Source organism: Delphinapterus leucas, chromosome X (genome assembly GCF_059928025.1).
Source record: "Delphinapterus leucas isolate spDelLeu-1000000601 "Yukka" chromosome X, BTC_Dleu_Yukka2, whole genome shotgun sequence".
Lineage (NCBI taxonomy): Eukaryota > Metazoa > Chordata > Mammalia > Artiodactyla > Monodontidae > Delphinapterus > Delphinapterus leucas.
The window spans coordinates 65,389,847-65,410,404 of NC_143150.1; the positions used below are offsets into that span (position 1 = coordinate 65,389,847).

General features: G+C 35.9%; 1 protein-coding gene across 6 annotated transcripts in view; it reads right to left on the reverse strand.

Moving 5' to 3' along the window:
• The window catches only part of GPR174 (G protein-coupled receptor 174), a 40,751-nt gene that overhangs the window by 16,747 nt on the left and 3,446 nt on the right, over window positions 1–20,558 (reverse strand). For 2 of the 6 annotated variants that reach the window (XM_022580830.3, XM_022580829.3), the window contains exons 2-3: window positions 11,182–11,274; window positions 5,024–5,089 (exon numbers count right to left, since the gene is read on the reverse strand). The exons of 2 other annotated variants lie outside the window; for them this stretch is intronic. The gene's annotated coding sequence lies outside the window, so the exon portion shown is untranslated. The remainder of the gene's footprint in view (window positions 1–5,023; window positions 5,090–11,181; window positions 11,275–20,558) is intronic. 2 more of the 6 variants (XM_022580833.3, XM_022580832.3) reach the window with 1 other exon arrangement.

Sequence of the window (20,558 nt, forward strand, 5' to 3'; positions counted from 1 at the left end):
TGCTGTGACAGACGCATGGCCCTTGGCATAGGTGGAAGCAGAGAGGGTGGCACATCCCTGCTAATGTTTCTTCTTCCCAGACTCTCCTTTTTTATAAGCCACCATATTTGAGAAAAGAGCTATGACTGTAAAGTGTTAGGAGTGGAGGGTTCTCTTTCCCTGGATCTGTCTCCAAAAGGAGGGTTATAGGGGGTAAGGTGGGGAGAGTCCTAGACTAACCTCAAAGACCCTTGTTCTAAATCTACTGTACCCATGGATCCAAGAACCAGATAATGACATATTCACTTGGAGATCACTCTAGCCCAAGTCTGGAATAAGGATGTCCCAGGTATGAAACATCAAACATCAAATTAGATTGTAGGTCCTCACCAGAACTGTTGTCACATTTGTCTGAGATGACATCATATACATATTGATTGAAAAGAGGTTGTGAAAATTGTCATATGGGACCCTTTCTTATGACACTCTCTTCATCCCACACTAATAATTTAGGTACTAGATTCACAAATACCGAGAAATTTTACTCTTCTCTAGGACAGGGCTGAAGTGTCCTAAAGAATCACAGACCACATCTGAAGTCAAGCCTGGGATTATGTTAGCCTCTGGAGCTTGATACATGTGCAATATTTGACTGGAATTTTGTGTATTTGTTTTTACTGCATACTGCTCTGTTAGCAAATAAAATAATTTTTCAGTGAGTGTCTTTATTTGTAATAGTTGGGCCATTTCTGGTGACATTTCACTGGAGTGAAAGGTAATATAGTTCAAGATTGGGATATAATGAAGGACAAGCCAATGTTGTCCTTCACTGATCTTGTTCTTTGGCTTTAAAAGCAGATATATATCGGGACTTCCCTGGTGGTGCAGTGGTTAAGAATCTGCCTGCCAATGCAGGGGACACGGGTTCGAGCCCTGGTCTGGGAAGATCCCACATGTCGTGGAGCAACTAAGCTCATGCACCACAACTACTGAGCCTGCGCTCTAGAGCCCGTGAGCCACAACTACTGAGCCTACGTGCCACAGCTACTGAAGCCTGTGTGCCTAGAGCCCACGCTCTGCAGCAAAGAGAAGCCACCACAATGAGAAGCCTGTGCATCTCAATGAAGAGTAGTCCCTGCTCGCGGCAAGTAGAGGAAGCCCGTGAGCAGCAACAAAGACACAATGAAGCCAAAATAAATAAGTAAATAGATAAATTTGTTTTAAAAGAAGCAGATATATATCATCTACTGTTTTCTTGCAGTCTGTAGTATGAGTTGAAAAGTATCTGAGAAACCCAGAAAATCCCTTCATCTAAAGTCTTTTGCAGATGTTCCTACAGAAAGACTATGAGCTTCTATTCTGTTTTGACTCAAAGGATAGAGTGTCATCTTCCACCTAAAATGAATAGGCAAGCAAGTAAAGAATACCGACCAGCAATTGCAAACTTTTTGTACATTTCCAGCATAGTATCAGTAACACTCAGCAATATTTCAGGAGGAACAGACATTCATATTTTATCTCTGTTTACAACATTTTGACATGAGCAATAGCTGTACTTCCTTTCTATTATGTTAAATATCACAACTTTATTATTTTAGACTAACATATTTCTACAGATGTCTTTATCAGATACAGGTTGAAGCATATCATGCACTTGTGCAAAATCCTTCAAATATTCACACTTTGATGATGTAAATATCTGACATTCAAAGCTCTATTTTCTCTCTTGAGCCCAATCTCTTATTACACTCTTCCAAATGTCCTAGGCTTCCACCATGCCAGGCTTATCTTGAATACATCATGTACCTTTTAATGTCTCTCTCTCTTTTAATTTAGTCGGAATGTCTTCAAGGTCCAATCCCCTATCCCCACTTTCCCACTTTGATAAGAAAATTCTTGATAGAAAGGAGAATTTCTATAACCTCATTTTTTCCTCCAAGACTCTCTTGAGTTCACCCAAACTGGAATTAACTCACCTTCCTTTGACTTCCCACTGCATAGTGCATATACCTCTATTATAGTCTGATGTGTTTCATCCTGTCTGATAGTACAGTTAGTTGTCTATATAACCACTAGATTGTAAGCTTTCTGAGATTAGGAACTCTGTCCTAATCATCTATGTATTTCTCACAACACTTAGACCTGTACTAAATGTTCATTGGTAGACCTTCAGTAAATGCCTGTTAAATTTGGATACAAATGTCCCTGCAAGTCTGTAGAATATTTTTTTCCAATTATCCAGTTCTGTATAAATTTTGAAATATGTCACTTAAAGGCTTTTCAAGTTATAAAATCTAAAAACATATTTAGTAATTTCTAGCTATTGTTTTAATCATTGATATTGGCTACTGCAAAGTATTTGGAGATTACAAAACCACTTTTTAAAGAGTTTTTCTTTTTTATTTGCTGAGAATCACATCTGAATTATTTTCTGTATGAAGTTGTCTTTTTTGCGGAGGACAGGCTCCGGATGCACGGGCTCAGCGGCCATGGCTCACAGGCCTAGCCGCTCAGCGGCATGTGGGATCTTCGCGGACCGGGGCACGAACCCATGTCCCCTGCATCAGCAGGCGGACTCTCAACCACTGCGCCACCAGGGAAGCCCTATCTTTCTTATTGGTCACCTGCCAATGGATAAAATAAGTGCTCTGGATGCCATACCATTGAACTGATTACAATTTCCTCCATGGTTTCCTCAAAACAATCAAATGTATTCACTTAAGTGTTTGGGAATCAAATTGAAGAAATTTCAGAAACAATCAAAAAGAAAATTCCTCCTTCACAGCAACAGTGGCCCCCACAAGCTCCATGCTCACTTAACGTTTAAAAAATTATTCAACTACAATTTTACCATATTTATCAGCAAGCTCTGAACTAAGGCAGAGTACACGACTCAAAACACACTAATTGCCTTTTTAAAAATTCTCAACTCTTAATGTACATATAAACAGCCACATTGTATTGCAATCAAGTGAAGTGCAAATAAAAGGAAGTCAGGTTTTAAAAGTATTACCCTCCCACCACACACACACACACACACACACACACACACACAAACACACACACCCCAAAATGGAGAAGAGCACACTTCTTTGTGGTAATGTGGTGCTATTTTTACTTTTTTTTTTTTTCCACCACCTGCTACCTTCTTATGGCAGGAAATGACAACTCCCTCCCCCACCATAGTCAGGGAACTCACCAAGTACCAAAAGTGTGTTGAACAGGCACTTGTTCCCAAAATCTGCAGTTGAGAAAAGATTATATTTGCTTCCTATTACATTTACCTGCTGGTTCGCTCACTTTTATATCTGACATAAGCCAATTGTTTACGTCTCTCTCTCATTATCTACTCAGAGAGTACAGCTGGACTTCTGGATACCTAAGTAATTTAGGCATAAGCTTGCTATTTATTTATTTCCAATGCCTTTCCCTTAAATGTATCTTGTGAAAGGCTAAAGGGAGAAGGTACTTTGAAACCAAAACTGGTGACAGTAAATAAAAGGATTTTTTTCAGTGAATGGCATTATTTGCAGTATTTGGTTGGTTTTTGATGACTCTTTATATCACTGGATTGAAAACTAAGTGACTAGCCACTTCTTGAGATTCATTGCAATTGAGTTCATTGCATTTTCTTCCTGCTTTATTTGTAACTTTTTAACAAGTGTTAAAGCAATGACATTTAGCTCTAAGTGATGGCAAAAAAAAAAAAAAACTTGAATTCAGATGTTCCCCCACCTCATACTTACCAACTTAAGTGTATGTCAGGGTAAACGAGATAGGAGAAACAACTCTTTGACAGTTTGGAATGCCAATCGGTTGTTTCAATGATTGACATCAGTGACAGAGTAATTGCGAACATGAGAAATATGGTTATTTTTTATTTTAAGATGATCATCAAATGGTAATGTGCTTCCATCATTTGTTCGTGATCTATCTAACTGTCCATCGATCATATCAACAAGGCTTCACAGACAGGATAAAAGGAAAGTTGAAACAAATGGCTAGCAATCTTAAGGGCAAATTTATCTAAAACTGGGACCCTTCTCTTTCACTGTTCTTCCCAATACTGGGTATGTCACTGATACACTAATAACTCAAAGTTTTGACTTTAAATTTTTCTTTGATCTCCTTCCTCCCTCTGTCCTGTTCCTCTTCTCTTCCTCCTATTTAGACTGCAGCTTCCTCCATCTGACCTTCTCTGCCACACTGTTGTTATCTACATTGTTTTTTCCTTAGCTCTATCTATCTGACTATTCTATTCCTTATTACTCTCACAACCTCTTCAACTATGTCATCAACATGTCCTACATACCACACCAAGGTATTCATCTCCAATAAATTTCCTTTGCCTGGGAGGATAGATGGTATTCTCCATGTGAACTTATTTATCTGGGAAAAGTCACCCAAGAGATACAATACAGCACACCTGCACACACACACACACACACACACACACACACACACACACACACACATTACCTTTCTAGACTCCATCAATGAGTTGAAACATTTAAGACACTGGGTTCCTCACAGTGATAATATTTTTTTAAAAATAAAGTTATTGGAAACAACAAGGCAGAACTATAGTCAATATCTTGTAATAACCTATAATGGAAAATAATCTGAAAAAGAATATATATATATATATTCTTAAATCATATTTAATGGTGAAAGACTGAATTCATTCCTCCTAAGATCAAGAGTAAGTAAATAATGTCTGCTTTCTTTCCTTCTATGCAACATTGTACAACTTTCCAGGGCAACCAGGCAAGAAAAGGAAAATAAGGTATCCAGACTAGGAAGGAAGAATCAAAATTATCTTTATTTCTAAATGACATGATTGTCTATGTAAAAAAATACAATGCAATCTTCAAAAAAAGAACTACCAGAACTAATAACTGAATATAGCAAGGTTTCCAGAAAAATGTCAATAAAGAAATATCCACTGTATATCTATGTACTAGTAATGAATAGTTGTACATTAAAAATTAGAAAAATATAACCTTTACAATACCATCAAAATATGAAATACTTAGAAATATACCTGGTAAATGATGTCGAAAAAACTGTACACTGGTATTCACAAAATCTTGCTGAGAGACTAAAAGACCTAAATAATGGAACAACATATATTAAAATAAATAAATAGATAGATAGATAAATGAACAAACTTATCAGGAAGCAAGCAATCAAATGAGTTTGTCTTTCCTGAGCTGTCACTTTGAAAAGCTATAGGCTTATTCCAATTACATTCCTTATTGCTCAGGAAAATTTTGGAGCTCTCCCTTAGAATTGCACTCAGAGTCTGCCTCATATAATTTAGAATAATCTCTGTGGTGAAAAACCTTTGTCTTTTAAGGGTAGTTGAATTTTGGAAATAGTCAAAAGCCATTCAGAAATAAGTCTGAACAATGAAGTTAAGGATCAAGTTAAACATGCCATTTTTGGCTCAAAGCAAGGTATGATAAGGTATGACCATAGTGTGTTATGACATATTTCTCTTGATTAGCTCAAATCCAGTCTCAAAGATAATTTCAAAGAACAAGTTATGAGACTATTTGGTGAAACACAGCATCACTACTGTAAGCATATAACTTTGCATTTGAGGGTGACATTTATTCAAAAATATAAATAGTGATGTATTTATTTAAATTAGTAATAGCAAAGTCAATTTAGTGTAATGAAAATAATATCAGATTGAGAGCGAGAAGACTTGAGTTCTTGTTTCACCTCTGCCATTGAATATCTGTGTAACCTCGAGCAAGTCAATTTATCTGGACCGCTATTTCTTCTCTGAAATGTGTAGGTTAAGCCAAATAACTTTTAATAGCATTTCTAGCTCTAATATTTTGTCATTTTATTTCTGGATTTTATTCATTTTATTTTTATTTATTTATTTATTTATTGGTGCACCACGCAACTTCCAGGATCTTAGTCCCCTGACCAGGGATTGAACCCATACCCCCTGCAATGGAAGCACAGAGTCCTAACCACTGGGCTGCCAGGTAATTCCTCTACATCTGGGTTTTAAATAGCCTGGCATTCCATTTCATATATATGTTTTCATGTACATGCATTATATAATTATTGTATAATATGCAAACATTTTATAAATAATGAGGCATGATTTGTAGTTGGCAAGAAAACGGACTCTGGAGCCAGTGTTCCTGTATTCAAATTGAGGCTCTGCAACTGACTAGCTGTGTGACTTTGAGCAAGTTACATAAACATTTCTACATCTCAATTGCCTCATCTGTAAAATGAGATAACAGTAAGTTCCTCTATGGGTATTTAATGAGTTGTTATTTGTAAGATTCTATACCAAGTGCCATATAAATTATTAAATAAAATGAACAAATTCTTAGCATTTTCAACAGTGTAAAATAATTATATGTATGCATAAATGCTATCGCTAAAGACTGAATGCTCGTTAATGTCTCAAGGAGGAAATCATTTAAACAAATTACATAGATGACAAGTTACATACCTATTAATACAAATTATAAATTGCATACCTATTAATACAAAGGTTTTACTGTTGTTGTTCATCTTGTTTAGCTTTTTTGTTTGTTTGCTAGTTGTAATAGTTGAGTATTTCTCTTTTTCTCTCTTAAGCCTGAGGTTTTATCTTGACTATGGACTTTCATGGCTATTAATAAATGAAAATGCATTTGAATTTCCCCTAGTTAATTTGAATTTTATATCACAATGGAGATTCAGGCTCAACCAGCACTTTCATTTAATACTTCCAATGGAAGTATAGTACTTTAATTGAGCCAACAGATATTTATTCCACAGAAGACTACAGAAATATATCAACTGTGTAACCTACTCCACCTATAATTAATCACAAATTTACGTGTGTTACAAACATAATATGTTTTGGACAGATGCCTAAATTTTTCTCCTTGTCTCACTGAGCTCTCCAGCTATTGTCATCCTGTTTACCTCAGGAAAAATCTCAAGTGATCTTGAGAAGAGGCTCTTTCCCTTTTTACAAGAAAGTGCAACTAGAAAGAAAGGATGGAGTGGCTTCAAGTTGGCTTTCATATATCCATAAACCCATACACTAAATACTTAAGTTAGACATGCACACATTCACATACAAAGGATATTTTCACTACAAGGTATTGTATTATTTATTAAAACCCTGACCTCATGGTAGGAATATAACTGAAAATGACTATATTTAGGGTCTTTTTTTCTCCATGTTTTAGTGATCTGCATAGTCATTTTGCTCATGGTTTTTTATTATATAAGTTTCAGGTGTACAGCATTATAATTAAACATTTGATACACTACAAAATATCACAACTACAAGTCTAGTTACCTTCCATCACAATAAAGTTGACCTTCTTCATCCATTTCACCCACTCCCCAAAACCTCCTTCCTTTCTTGTAATCACTAATGTTTGCTGTATCTATGACTTTGTTTTCATTTCATTTGGTTTTTTTGTTTTGTTTTTTAGATTCCACATATGAGTGAAATAATAAGGTATTTGTCTTTTTCCATCTGATTTATTTCACTTAACATAATATCATCAAGTTCCATCCATGTTGTCAGAAATTGCAGGACTTCATGTTTTTTTATGGCTGAGTAGTATTCCATTGTGTGTGCATGTGTGAGTGTCTGTATAATCTTTTTTAACTGAAGTGTAGTTGATTTATAATATTATATTACTTTCATGTATACAACATAGTGATTCAATATTTTTATAGATTATACTCCATTTAAAGTTAGCCATAAAAAAGAATGAAATTTTACCACATCTTTATCCATTCATCCATTGGTTGACACTTTGGTTGTTTTCCTATCTTGCCTATTGTAAATAATGCTGCAATGAACATTTGTGTTTAAATATCTTTTCGAATTAGTGTTTTCATGTTTTTCAGGTAAATACCTAGAAACGGAATAGCTGGGTCATATGGTAGTTCTATTCTTATTATTTTGAGGAATATCCATACTGATTTCCATAGTGGCTGCACCAATTTACATTCTCATCAACAATGTAGGAAGGTTCTCTTTTCTCCATGCCCTCTCCAACATTTGTTATTTCTTGTCTTGTCAGTAATAGCCATTCCAAAAGGCATGAGGTGGTATCTTATTGTGGTTTTGGCTTGCATGATGATTAATGATGTTGAACATCTTTTCATGTCCCTGTTGGCTATCTGTATGTCTTCTTTTGAAAAATAAATAAAATGTCTATTAAGATCCTCTACAACTTTTTAAATCAGATCGTTTTCTTGTTGTTCAGTTGTGTAAATCCTTTATATATTTTGGATATTAACCCCTTATCAGATATATTGTTTACAAATATCTTCTGCCATATAGTAGGCTGCCTTTTCATTTTGAGAACAGTTTCCTTAGCTGTGCAGAAGCTTGTTAGTTTGATGTAGTTCCATTTGTTTACTTTTGCTTTTGTTTTCATTACCTTTGGAGTAACATCCACCAAAACATCACTAAGACCCATGTCAGTGAGGTTACCACCTATGTTTTCTTCTAGGAATTTTATGGCTTTAGATCTTATACTCAAGTTTTTAATTCATTTAGAGTTAATTTTGTATGTTGGGTAAGATGGTTTCATTATTTTGCACATGGATGTCCAGTTTTCCCAACACCATTTATTAAAAAGACTGTCATTTCTCCATTGCATGTTCTTTGCTTGTTTGTCGTAAATTAATTGTCCATACGTGTGAGTTTACTTCTGAGCTCTCAGTTCTGTTTCATTGATCTCTGTGTCTGTTTTTGCACCAGTACCATACTGTTTTGATTACTACAGATTTGTAGTATAGTTTGAAATCAGGGAGCATAATACCTCCAGTTTTGTTCTTTCTCAACGTTGTTTTGGCTGTTCAGGATCTTCTGTGGTTCCATATAAATTTTCGTATTAGTTATTCTAGTTCTGTGAAATATGCCATTGGAATTTTGATAGGCATTGCATTGAATCTGTAGATTGCTTTGGGTAGTATGGACATTTTAACAATATTAATTCTTCCAATCCATGAGCATGGAATACCTTTGCATTTATTTGTGTCTTCTTCCATTTTTTAATCATTGTCTTATAGTTTTCAGTGTAAAGATCTTTCACCTCCTTGGTTAATTTTATTCCTAGGTTTTTTTGTTTTTTGTGGTTTTTTTGATGCAATAGTAAATGGGATTGTTTTTTTTTAACTTCTCTTTCTGATAGTTCACTAATAGTGTATAAAAACACCACAGATTTCTGTATATTGACTTTGTATCCTGTGACTTTTGTGAATTCACTTATTTCTAACAGTTTGAGGTGCAGTCTTCAGTGTTTTCTATATATACAGTGTCATTTCTTCTGCAAATAGTGACAGTTTTCTTTGTTTCCAATTTTGTTGCCTTTAATTTCCTTTTCTTGCCTAATTGGTGTGGCTAGAATTTCTAATACTATGTTGAATAAAAGTGGCAAGAGTGGAATCCTCATCATGTTCCTAATCTTAGAAGAAAAGCTTTCAGCATTGAGTATGATTTTACCTGTGGGTTTGTCATATATGGCCTTTACTGTGTTGAGGTATCATCCTGCTATACCTACTTTGTTGGGAGTTTTTTTTTTTTTTTTTTTTTTTGCGGTACACGGGCCTCTCACTGTTGCGGCCTCTCCCATTGCAGAGCACAGGCTCCAGACGCACAGGCTCAGTGGCCATGGCTCATGGGCCCAGCCGCTCCGCGGCATGTGGGATCTTCCCAGACCGGGACACGAACCTGTGCTCCCTGCATTGGCAGGTGGACTCTCAACCACTGTGCCACCAGGGAAGCCCTGTTGGAGTTTTTATTGTAAATGGATGTGATTTTTTTTTCAAATGATTCTTATTCATCTATTGAGTTGATCATATGATTTTTACCCTTCATTTTGTTAATGTGATATATCACGTTGATTGATTTGTATGTGTTGAAACATCCCTACATCTCTGGAATAAATCCTACTTGATCATATAAGCCTTTTAATATATTGTTGGATTAGATTTGCTAACATTTTGTTGAGGATTTTTGCATCTATGTTTATCAAGGATATTGTCCTGTAGTCTTCTTTTTCTGTGGTATCCTTGTCTGGTTTTGGTATCAGGGTAATGTTGGCTTCATAAAATGTGTTTGGAAGGATTTCCTCCTCTTCAGTTTATTGGAAAAGTTTGAAAAAGATAGGTATCAAATCTTCTTTGTATGCTTTGCGGAATTCATGAGTGAAGGCATCTAATCCTGGACTTTTGTTTGTTGGGAGATTTTTGATTACTGTTTCAATATCCTTACTAGTAATATGTCTATTCAGATTTTCTATTTCTTCATGATTCAGTGTTGGAAGATTATATTCTTCTAGGAATTTACTGTTTGTTCTCAGTCGTCCAATTTTTTTGCCATGTAATTGTTCAGAGTAGTCTCTTATGATACTTTGATTTTCTGTGCTATCAATTGTAACTTCTCTTTCATTTGTTTTCTTTGAGTCCTCTCTCTTTTCCTTGTCTAGCTGAAGGTTTGTCAATTTGGTTTATACTCATGATTTTTTAAACTGAGCTTAAGTATTAGGCATCTATTAGTCATGTCCACTTCTGGTTGTTAGATATCTAGGCTGGTTTTTCAGTAATACACTTCTTCTAAGAATAGGCATCAAGACAAAGGAGCCAAAAGCAAGCATAGAAAACACCACCCCCATCTCCAAAATCTGTTCTTAACCTACATTCATTGACCTTTAAGCTTAGTAATCAGTGAATAGATGCTTGCCTAATATGCATGAATCACCTACAGCTACTGTAGTCTTCTTTTTTAGCAAATGGCATCCCTTTTCTCAACAAACACATGTCCTCTGTTGTATGACTAGGGTGGCCAATATGTGCTGAGTGATATATCTATATCTATATCTATATCATCTATATCTATATCTATCTATATCTATATAAGTTAAACTAATTCTTCCTTTGGTCTCAGGCTCCAGTATGACTCAATGGGACACTATTAATAAAAATCACATTCTACCAAATACTCCATAAACCGCAGCTTTTCATGTTCTATAAGATTACATTTATTGACTGAGATAAATGTAATTTAACTGGCCATTACCTGGTAATCTATCAAGTGGACCAGATGTGGGACAGGCTCTCATTGCCTTCCCAGGGACCACAGAGTGAAAGAGCACTCTTTTAGGGATGATGCCAAAAGAGAAGTCAAGATAATATTTTAGTACATACTGTTTTCTCCAGTGTTGGGGAAATTCTTTAATCAGAGTGATAGGGTCCCCTGAAGAAGCCATAGGGATTCTGGCTGGTTTAATTCATTCATGCCTGAAAGAACATAGAATAACAGTGATCAAATGCAGCGTGAAGAAGATGCTCAGGAGGGCTGGAAAATTTCAGCAAGTAGATGCTGAAACCCCAGAAACAGATTACCACTGGGCAAAGAGCGTGAAAAGAGTTACACTTAGCCCTTAGTGGTAGCAAAGTAGGGTGAGTGGGAATCCCTTTACTGCCATCTGACATCTCCTTTTGACTTAGCAGCTTTTAGAAAGGGTGAGAGTGGATAGGGATGTCAGTGGCAGGGTTCACAGTCCCTCCCTGGTCATAAGGAGCTCTTCATTATAATGAGCTAGCCCAGGAAAATCTCACAGCTTATAGTCAAACTCAACACAGTTGGAGTGTAGAAACTGATTTTTTCTCAGTTAGGGATTTTTCTGAGTTCTCATGACCACAACTGTTTAATTAATTAGTGAATACACATGGAAGGAGACCCAGCTGGCCACTGGCTGTCAGCATAGCTGGTGCTAAGAAGATAGACTAACTTCTGTGCAAAACTACCTTACAGGTACCCTTTCAATGCTTATAGATGGCTTTCTATGTGTGGTGATTTGAGGGCATCAAAAAACCACACTCCACACCTGCTCTTCTCTGCCTCACTTTACCCAGGGATCTCTTGCTCAGGCTTGCCACTTTGCCTGAAATATACCATTATAGATTCAATCCTTTAAGGCACTTTGTCTTTAACGCACTTTGTCTCCAAGAATCTCCTATTAAAATGAAACTACTACAAGAAGGATTTTCACTTTAACCCATTAACTGTAATCAATCAGATAAGGTAGTTCACCTTAAAAATGAATGGGATGAAATATAAAGAGAGATACGTTTTACTTGGTAGAGGAAGGGAAGTAAAGGAATGTAGAGGCAGATAGCCTTAGGTGGTGCAATATAGTAGGATTACCTGAGAAGCCAGATTGTATCATAAGTTTTGGCAGAGAATTCTACAAAGGGGAGAAGAGGGCAGGAAAGATAGAAGGCAGGTAACTAACATAGCAGCTGCCACCTAAACAAGTTTGCTTCAAACCAATCATTTTAACAATCTTTTCTCAGCTAGATTGCCAGCTCCTTGGGGAAGGGGATCCTTTCAAAGAGACCAGAGTTCAAATGCCAGGTTCAGTTGGGGAAAGTCTCTCTCTCTCTCTCTCTCTCTCTCTCTCTCTCCCCTCCCCTCTCCCTTTCTCCCTCTGTCTCTCTCTCCTCTCTCCCTCTTTCTCCCTCTTGTAAAATGGTATAATAAACAATGTCTACTCCTGGGGTGTATTGTTAAGATTGCGTGGGGTATCCCAAGTAAAAGCCAGTAAGACCATGCTTGATACACGATAGATGGTCAATACACATTATTTGTCCTTTTCTTCTTGCCTCTAAGACATAGCAAATAGGGTGCTAGGCACACAGGAACCTCTCAATATATGCTTTAAAAGGACCTGATGAAGAAAATTAATGGTGAAAATAAAGTAGACTAAAGTTCTTTCTAAATTGCTTTGTCTTTAAAAGAAGGTAACAATGCTGAATAAATAGACCTGAGAAGAGAATGAGTAATGTATTCTCGGTTCCCCAGTATCCACAGAAGTCTGTCATGGAGGCTAAGAAAGAAAGCCCAGACAGTAAGTTACAGACAGTTATAATCTCTACTGGTAGTTTGCTGTGTGTGAAGGTAGAACAAGAATTATCCAAGTACCACCTAAATGGGGCAGATATGTGAGGACAAACTAGAGTAATAAACCATAGGGACAGAATTCAATGACTGAGTAGGGCCGCAGATTAATCATAAACTCTACCAGGCAAATACAGCTGACTAGAAGCAGATTCTATTAAGATGGTGAATATTCTCAGTAATTTTTTTAGGTCATTTAATTTATTGTATTTCATGGACAGGACTCAGGCAAGATATCAACAAGTGGATTTTGGTTTGGGAGTCACTTCATCAATTTCTTCTAGAACAGTCATATACCATAAAATTACTGTTTTACTCGCTGGCTTTTTCAACTCCCAAAACAGGCCACTTAACCTGAGAGAAAGCAGGACGTAGGGGAAAGAGCACTGGTTAGGCATAGGATACCTGGCTTCTAGTTTTGGCCATATCACTAATTAGTGGTATAACCTTAGGAAAGTTCCTTCCATCTCTGGTGCTCAGTCTCTCATCTGTAAAATGAAGTACTTTGTAGACTAAATTATCCCTAAGGTTCTGATACTCTTAAGTCTAGTAGAAAGTTTGATTTGGCAGATAGGTCCAATTCTAGATAAAAATTGGAAAAATATGAAGAAATTTTGTGTTCTTATTTTTAAGTGCTTCATCACCTCAGGTCTGATCAAGAGTCCTCACATCACAACCTACCTGCCTGGAGTCCATATCCAATCCAAGACCCATAATCTTAGGCAGACTTTCGTGATGTGCACAAACTTATTCCTTTCATGGACTGCTCCTCATCAAAACATTTTTAGGGCCAGTGTCTCTACTTTTAACCTCAGAAAATAAGTAGATTTAAGCTAATGCATTAAGAACAGAGGACTAGAAGATATTATCCAGGACCTTCACAAAAAGCATGCAGACATTTTTCCAGCAGCCTATTTTTAAATAATTCATGGGAACTATTGCAGACCTAAGCAAAAAAGAGCATGGTACAGTACCATAGGAGGAGAGTAAGGGAGAGGTTTTAATCAGGTTAAACCCCTCACATCATACACTGAAGCCTGCTCAGCAGCCTACATATGGAGTAAATAATTCAACAAGTTCAGACAGCAAATACTTATTGAGCACTTGGGGCAACATGCTGCTTTCATTAATAAGCCCAAAGATGACATCATGGTGATTCAGTGAGCCTTATTATAATTTTTAAATTTCTGGAAGACTGATTGAGTATTTAAAATAAAGATTAGACTATTAATCTTTATTATGTCTCTATTAATAACCTTCTAATCTCTACTGATGCTTTAGTCTTTACAAACAAGGTAACTGAGGGCTAGAGAAAGCAGGGGATTCGTCCTGAGTTACATAGCAAGTTAATAACAGAGCCAGGACTAGAATTTGAGTTTTAATTCAAAATCCTTGTTTTTTTATCCACATCACATTTCCTTCCAATTACACATTCTGTAGTATGTGTGTATCCACACATATTTCTCTCCCCCTCATATAGTCCAACTATTTGGATGAAAGATTTGTTTATGTTATTAAGGCTTTCAACTTTCTAAATCACCACAGCATACAAATCACCAGAAACAAGTATCCCTCATTTTTCTTTTTGCAATGACATGGAAACCAGTGGTCTTTACTATGTGCGAAATATCGACATCTATTCTTACCTCTTCCTCTTCTCTCTCTCTACCCCAGCGCCCACACATACAGAAACACAGACACTCAGACATCCATTTCTACTGACATAAAAGACTGGAAATTAACCAAAATGAGACAAATGTTCTTTTTACCTCCTTTTCTGCTGCTACAATTTGCTAAATTATCAGTCAAGGACAAAGGAATTAAGTGATGAGCAATGCCATGTAGTAAATCAAGTCACCATGTTAGATCTCACTGGAGATAAAAAGAAAGGAGACATGGCCTCTCTCCTTGAAAACTTGTAGACTGGTAGCAGTGACACAATAGACAAAACAAAAGAGAAATGAGTAAAATCAAATGTTAAATTGAGCAATTCAAATGCCCAGCTCTGTAAAATTTGCCATGTATTTAGGGTACAAACCCACAATAGTTTTTAATGTGTTAGGCCATTCCATAAGGAATTTATAAAAGCAGTGATTTCACTAATCCATAAAACTCACGCATCTCTTTCTCATTTACTCTGCTGCAAGCCTTATAACTATTACCCTTCTTATAAGCATTTAGAACTGCAAGCCTGACCAAATGCAATGCTCCTATGTACTGAAGGAAACCTATCATGTGAAAGACAGGTGCAACTTAATTTTCCCAGAGTGATTTCAATCCAATTTCACATGGCATTTTACAAATTGTATAGAGGAATTCTGACCAAAGGAGTGCAAAGTACCCAGTAAGCATTAGCATTATGATCCATACCCTATAGAAAGTGGTGTCCTTAATCACACTCTTTTCATAGATAGAGAAACTGAAAAATGAGAAATCTTGCTGTCTTTTTCAAGTTTATACCCCAAGTCAGTCCCAAAGGAGCACAACTTGAAGCTCAAGCCTGTAATTGATACCTGCTGAAAGTATGATTTAGAACAGAGTTCTAAATCAGGGATGGATGTCCCAAGTTCCTTCCTTTACTTCCTCCTGGATAAGGAAACATAAACATGGGCGGGGGGTGCGGAGCATTGCAGAGACCAGGAAGATATGGGGTAATAACCAACATTATCAGGAGGTGAACTATCTTAAAACCCTGTTACTGTATTTTTGGTTTTTGCTTTTAATTTTTTACCCAGAGTTCTGTAACTAGGTGGGTTAGATGTTTACAACACTGAGCTCCTAAACTTAAGTATGTGAGTCAGATTCTGGTTAATTCTTTCTGAAATATAGCCATAGATTGTGTTGTGAACCTGGGACAGGCATCCTGTAACTTCAAGGCCTTGGTCTTAAGGGAAAAAAATGACTCACAAATATAAATATAGCTCTACTTTCTCTTCTGATGGTTGGTATGTAACATCAGTTTTTTATATGAAGGATCTCATGCTTTTCCCTTCAATTCTGATGCCCTAAACCCAATAAAGAGTGTAATAGGAGGTTGGCAATCAAGTATACACATAAATTATTTTATTCCCCGAGGCTTATTTAGGAGAGTCTCTCTGTAAATTTTTGTTTGTGCCCTTTCCTTGTTTTTATTTTAACTTGCATCTAAAACCACATATTCTGTCCTAGTCTCTAATATGGCCTTATATCTGAAATTCAGAACCTTTACTCTAAACTTAGCATGACATAGGTTAGGTTAGGGATAAAAAAGCAAATCTTTTGTAAAAGCTCTAATATGATTTCCTTTTTGCATCACTTCAACTTAAATGTGAATGGGGACAGTGATTCTCTGTTTAAGGAAAAATATGTCATGAAGTCACATATCTTCACATATGTTTTGTATAGTCAGGTTTAATATGTGCTACTTTATCTTCCCCAAGTAAATAAGCTCCATGAGGGCAGGGGCTTTAACTTATATGACTCCTATTATTACCCATACTATGCTGGAAAAGTAGTAATCACACCATATAGATTGGTTAAAGAGAATTAAAGTACTTCATCTATACTTTCTATGATCCCCATTTTTTATCCATTTTTATTCCTCATGTTATGTGTTTTACCCCCTTATTTCCTAGTTCACCCAGCCTGAACCTAATAAAATAACAAACTATTTTTAAATTGGTACATCTTGACTCCTTGTATTATAAACTCTCTTGATTCTCAAGTGGAAAGGGTCAAAGTAGTGTGATGTGACTTTATCATATAGGGATAGTATAGCATAAAGGAAAAACTTTGGCAACCAACGGAATTGGGTTTGAAATTCAAACAAGACAGTTATAAAACTTTGGGAAACTTATTTAATTTCTTCACATTGTTTTTTTATCTATAAAATGTGTGAAATAACATAGTTTTTTTCAAGAAATAAGATATATTGCCCAATGCTTAGTACTTCATAAGTGCACAATAAATCATAATCATTATTATTTTTATAGCAGAGAACCCAAAGCCAAAGTTAGAGCTAGTAGTAGATAAGCTCCAAAAACCTGGTAAATTCTAGACTCTAGGTAGCTTCTTAAATATTTAATAGCTTTTTCTGGAGTCATTACTAGGAAGATACATGATTTCGAATAGGGCATAAGTTCTTAGGGGGAGAAAACAGCTCAAGGATGACCTGAATCTGATGTTGACCCTTAGTCCATGGTGAGGACTTTGGCCCTGCCTTGAAGTTCACAGCTTGAGCTTTGAGGAGGATTTGGGAACCACTAAATATAGATCTAAACCCATAAATCATATTGGAAAATTCTGATTATTTTTCCTTTCCTATAAAAGCTAGACTGGTTTCCCAGAGTTGTGAGAATAGAAAAAGGCCAAAAATTCAGAATTTTCCATAAAGAAAGTGAAATCAACACACTTAGCAGTGAGACTGAGCAAATCAAAACTAATTTATATTCCACAATGAATTTTTCAAACCTAAAAATAATTCCATACCCACAAAAAGGCTATGTGAAATTAAAATCTTATTTTGAAAACACACTATTAAACATGAAAATTAATTCCATTGTTTAAATAAACATGCTAACAGTTTATGGGAAAAGATAATGAACTGATCATCACGACTTAGAAGTATTTTATATTATTTGGCCCAATAAGACAAGGGGGTTAATGCATGAATGCATTACTAGATTAGACTTAAAATCTCTAAAGCAACATCATACAGTTTTTGGAGGGGAGTTTATTAGGGTGGTTCACCATCAATTTTCATTTTATAGTGTCCAAAATATTTCCTTCAAGTTCACAAATGTGTCACTAAATGAAAATGCTGGGGAACAGACTGCATCTCTATCCAGTGTATTAAAGCATCCTGCATACTGGAGATCCCACTGCATTTGGATAGGAGCTAGCATGATTAACCATCACGCCCATATTTTCCAGATACTGGTTTAGCATAGGTTTTTATTCTAGCTCTGTATGTTTGGCCCAAGTCCCAGTCAGGGAGCAACTTATAACCCACGGTAATCAACCTTAATGTCTCTTCCTTATTGAATGATGTCACAGGGATTTTCAAATTTACTGATTCCCAGAGGTCAGGCAGCTTTAAATTTCCTGAGTAATTTTATTCCCCTAGGAAAGACAAACAGGCACACAGATGACAGTTTTCAATGTTCAATTACTACAACTGTAACTTTGAATCAAGATGGTTTTAACAAGTAATTATATGTAAAATATAATCCAGGTCATACTCTGTGAATGCTGAGAAACAGCACTCTTGTCTCTGCAGATTGCTAAATGTCTTTACAGTGCTTTGCTTAATCAAATTTCATGGTCCAAAATTGGGGAAAGTTTATTCTACTTTCTGTGACCAAAAGGACCCTTCAGCAAATGGCCAGAGCAAAGCTGGGCAGACCATAATTTAATGGATTATCCCGAACTCTGGATAACTAGGGCCCAAAACTCTATTTTCCCTACTTAACCTGGATTGGTTACGTAGACTGACAACTTCACAGTCTGTCATATTCATATTGTGCTTCAGCTAGGTATATCATCATCAGGATGAACTTATTATATCCATTGATGTGAAATTAACACAAATTGTTTTTTTCGTCCTGATAAGATTTGGAAGTCATAGACTTTCAGAGGGAAAGATTTTACTGTACCTGATGTCTTGATATGGACTGTGCCTGATTTTGACAACAAAACCAGGTATTTCTATCATCAGTGGCTCTTTCTCAGAGAGATTAATGTTAAGTCTAGTGACTGAAATTTCCTTTATTATACTGAATTAACTTTATGAAGTATTAAAAATTAGTACCACCTAGCTTTAAGCTTAGCATCCTTAGAAAAAAAGAGAAGTCTGGTTGTACCTTCAGAGATAAAAAATATTAGAATGAAGGGGAGGAAAAAAAGATTAAGCAACAACTACAACAAAACAAGAACAAAATCAGGTCCCAGTCAAAGCTGGACCCAAGAAGATAGAAGCAGAATGCTATAATTATTATGGAAATGTGGGAAGAAACTGCCAAATAAATATATCTTTAGAATATTAAATGAGTAAAATCTTTAGTTATAAAAATTAATAAGGGGCAGGAAAATATAGATTTAAAAATCCCCTTTGCAGGTCCCTACCACCTAAGCCAAACAAAAACAGACAATTTTCTAAATTATTTCTACACTTACAATTTTAAGCTAACCAGGTAAATTGGACAAAAAGAGTAAGAGGACAACACTGTGTCTACTAAAGAAAAGTTTGTTTATTGGACCCGGGTTATATTCTTTCTCTATCGACATTAACTCAATTATTTGGATAATCATTCAAGTTTCCACTGCGAGAGGAATGTATAAAGATAACTTCATATCTTAGAGTACCTCTGATAGAATTTTTGATAAAAGTTATCTAACTTTGTCATATTATTGTGTTTAAAGGCAACACCAGTCTTTCGTTTTAGACTCTTTACAAGAAAGTCTAGTGCATATCCTTGATTCTCTAATATGCACAATATATGTCAAGTTGCTAAATGTTCATTAATTTCAACAACTTCAATTTTCCAGGAAGAAGAAAGGGAAAGAGATCTTCAACGTTTTATAGTTAATCTAGAACAGAAATTGTTTCTGTAGTTTGGAGCCACTGTCTTACATCTGTATTCAGGGTGGCTTAATTATATCCGTTGAAGTGACCTTAATAATAAACATCAAGAAAACATTTCCTTTTTCAGTTTTAGAATTGAAAGGATTTTAAAAACGAACACATCTGATAAATAATAAATCAGTCTATCTTCCACATGTCATTCATTTTCCAGCATACCATTTGGTCAGACACTTCAGAGTAGCTACCCAAAATAACAAATTTTTAGTTTTAAAGATTCAATTCATAGGTCACTTTGTGTCATTTAAAAAAAGATTTAATACTTCAGACAGTATATCATCATCAGTACTGTTATCCTATAAATAACTTGTAAGAATTATTTTATCATATAAAAATAAGTCATTAGCTTTTAAGAAATATCTGGTAGCATCTCATTAGCTTTTGAGAAATACCTGAATCTGATCTGCCAAGTAAAGCTGAAAAGAATCTTAGCTAACTAATTATAACAATATTAAAACCTTTCTTCTGCTGCTAAGAATGTGGACAAAACCTTGTCATTGTCTGCCATAAATAGTGTAACACTGAGCAAAAGCTCTTGGAAGAAACAAATAGATTGTCAATAATTAAGGAAGAAATTGAGGGGCTTTTGACTTGGGGTAGACATTTGCATATATTTTAGGTACCTAGTGAGATAGCAATTATGCTGTCTGAGATACAACTGAGCCTGAATAGGCAGCCTTGGCTTATGTGCTGGACATAAGTCATGCTTCTATGTGACCCACATACTGATCATGGCCAATGGTGTAAACTTTGGTTTCCTTACTAGGTAATCAGAGTTAGTGAACTTCTTGGCCCATACCCAAATATCCAGGGTCTATACAGACTTGGTTTTGGTTAAGATCATGCACTTCTGATTATTTCTCAAGAGCTCTATCTGCATCTGGCTGATGCTAATGCAGTTGTTGCTGCAAACGAAAGTGATGTCTGTGAAGCACGCTCTACTCACAATTGTCTTCCAATGACTATACCAAAAGAGACCACTTTAATTTTCAAATATAAGAT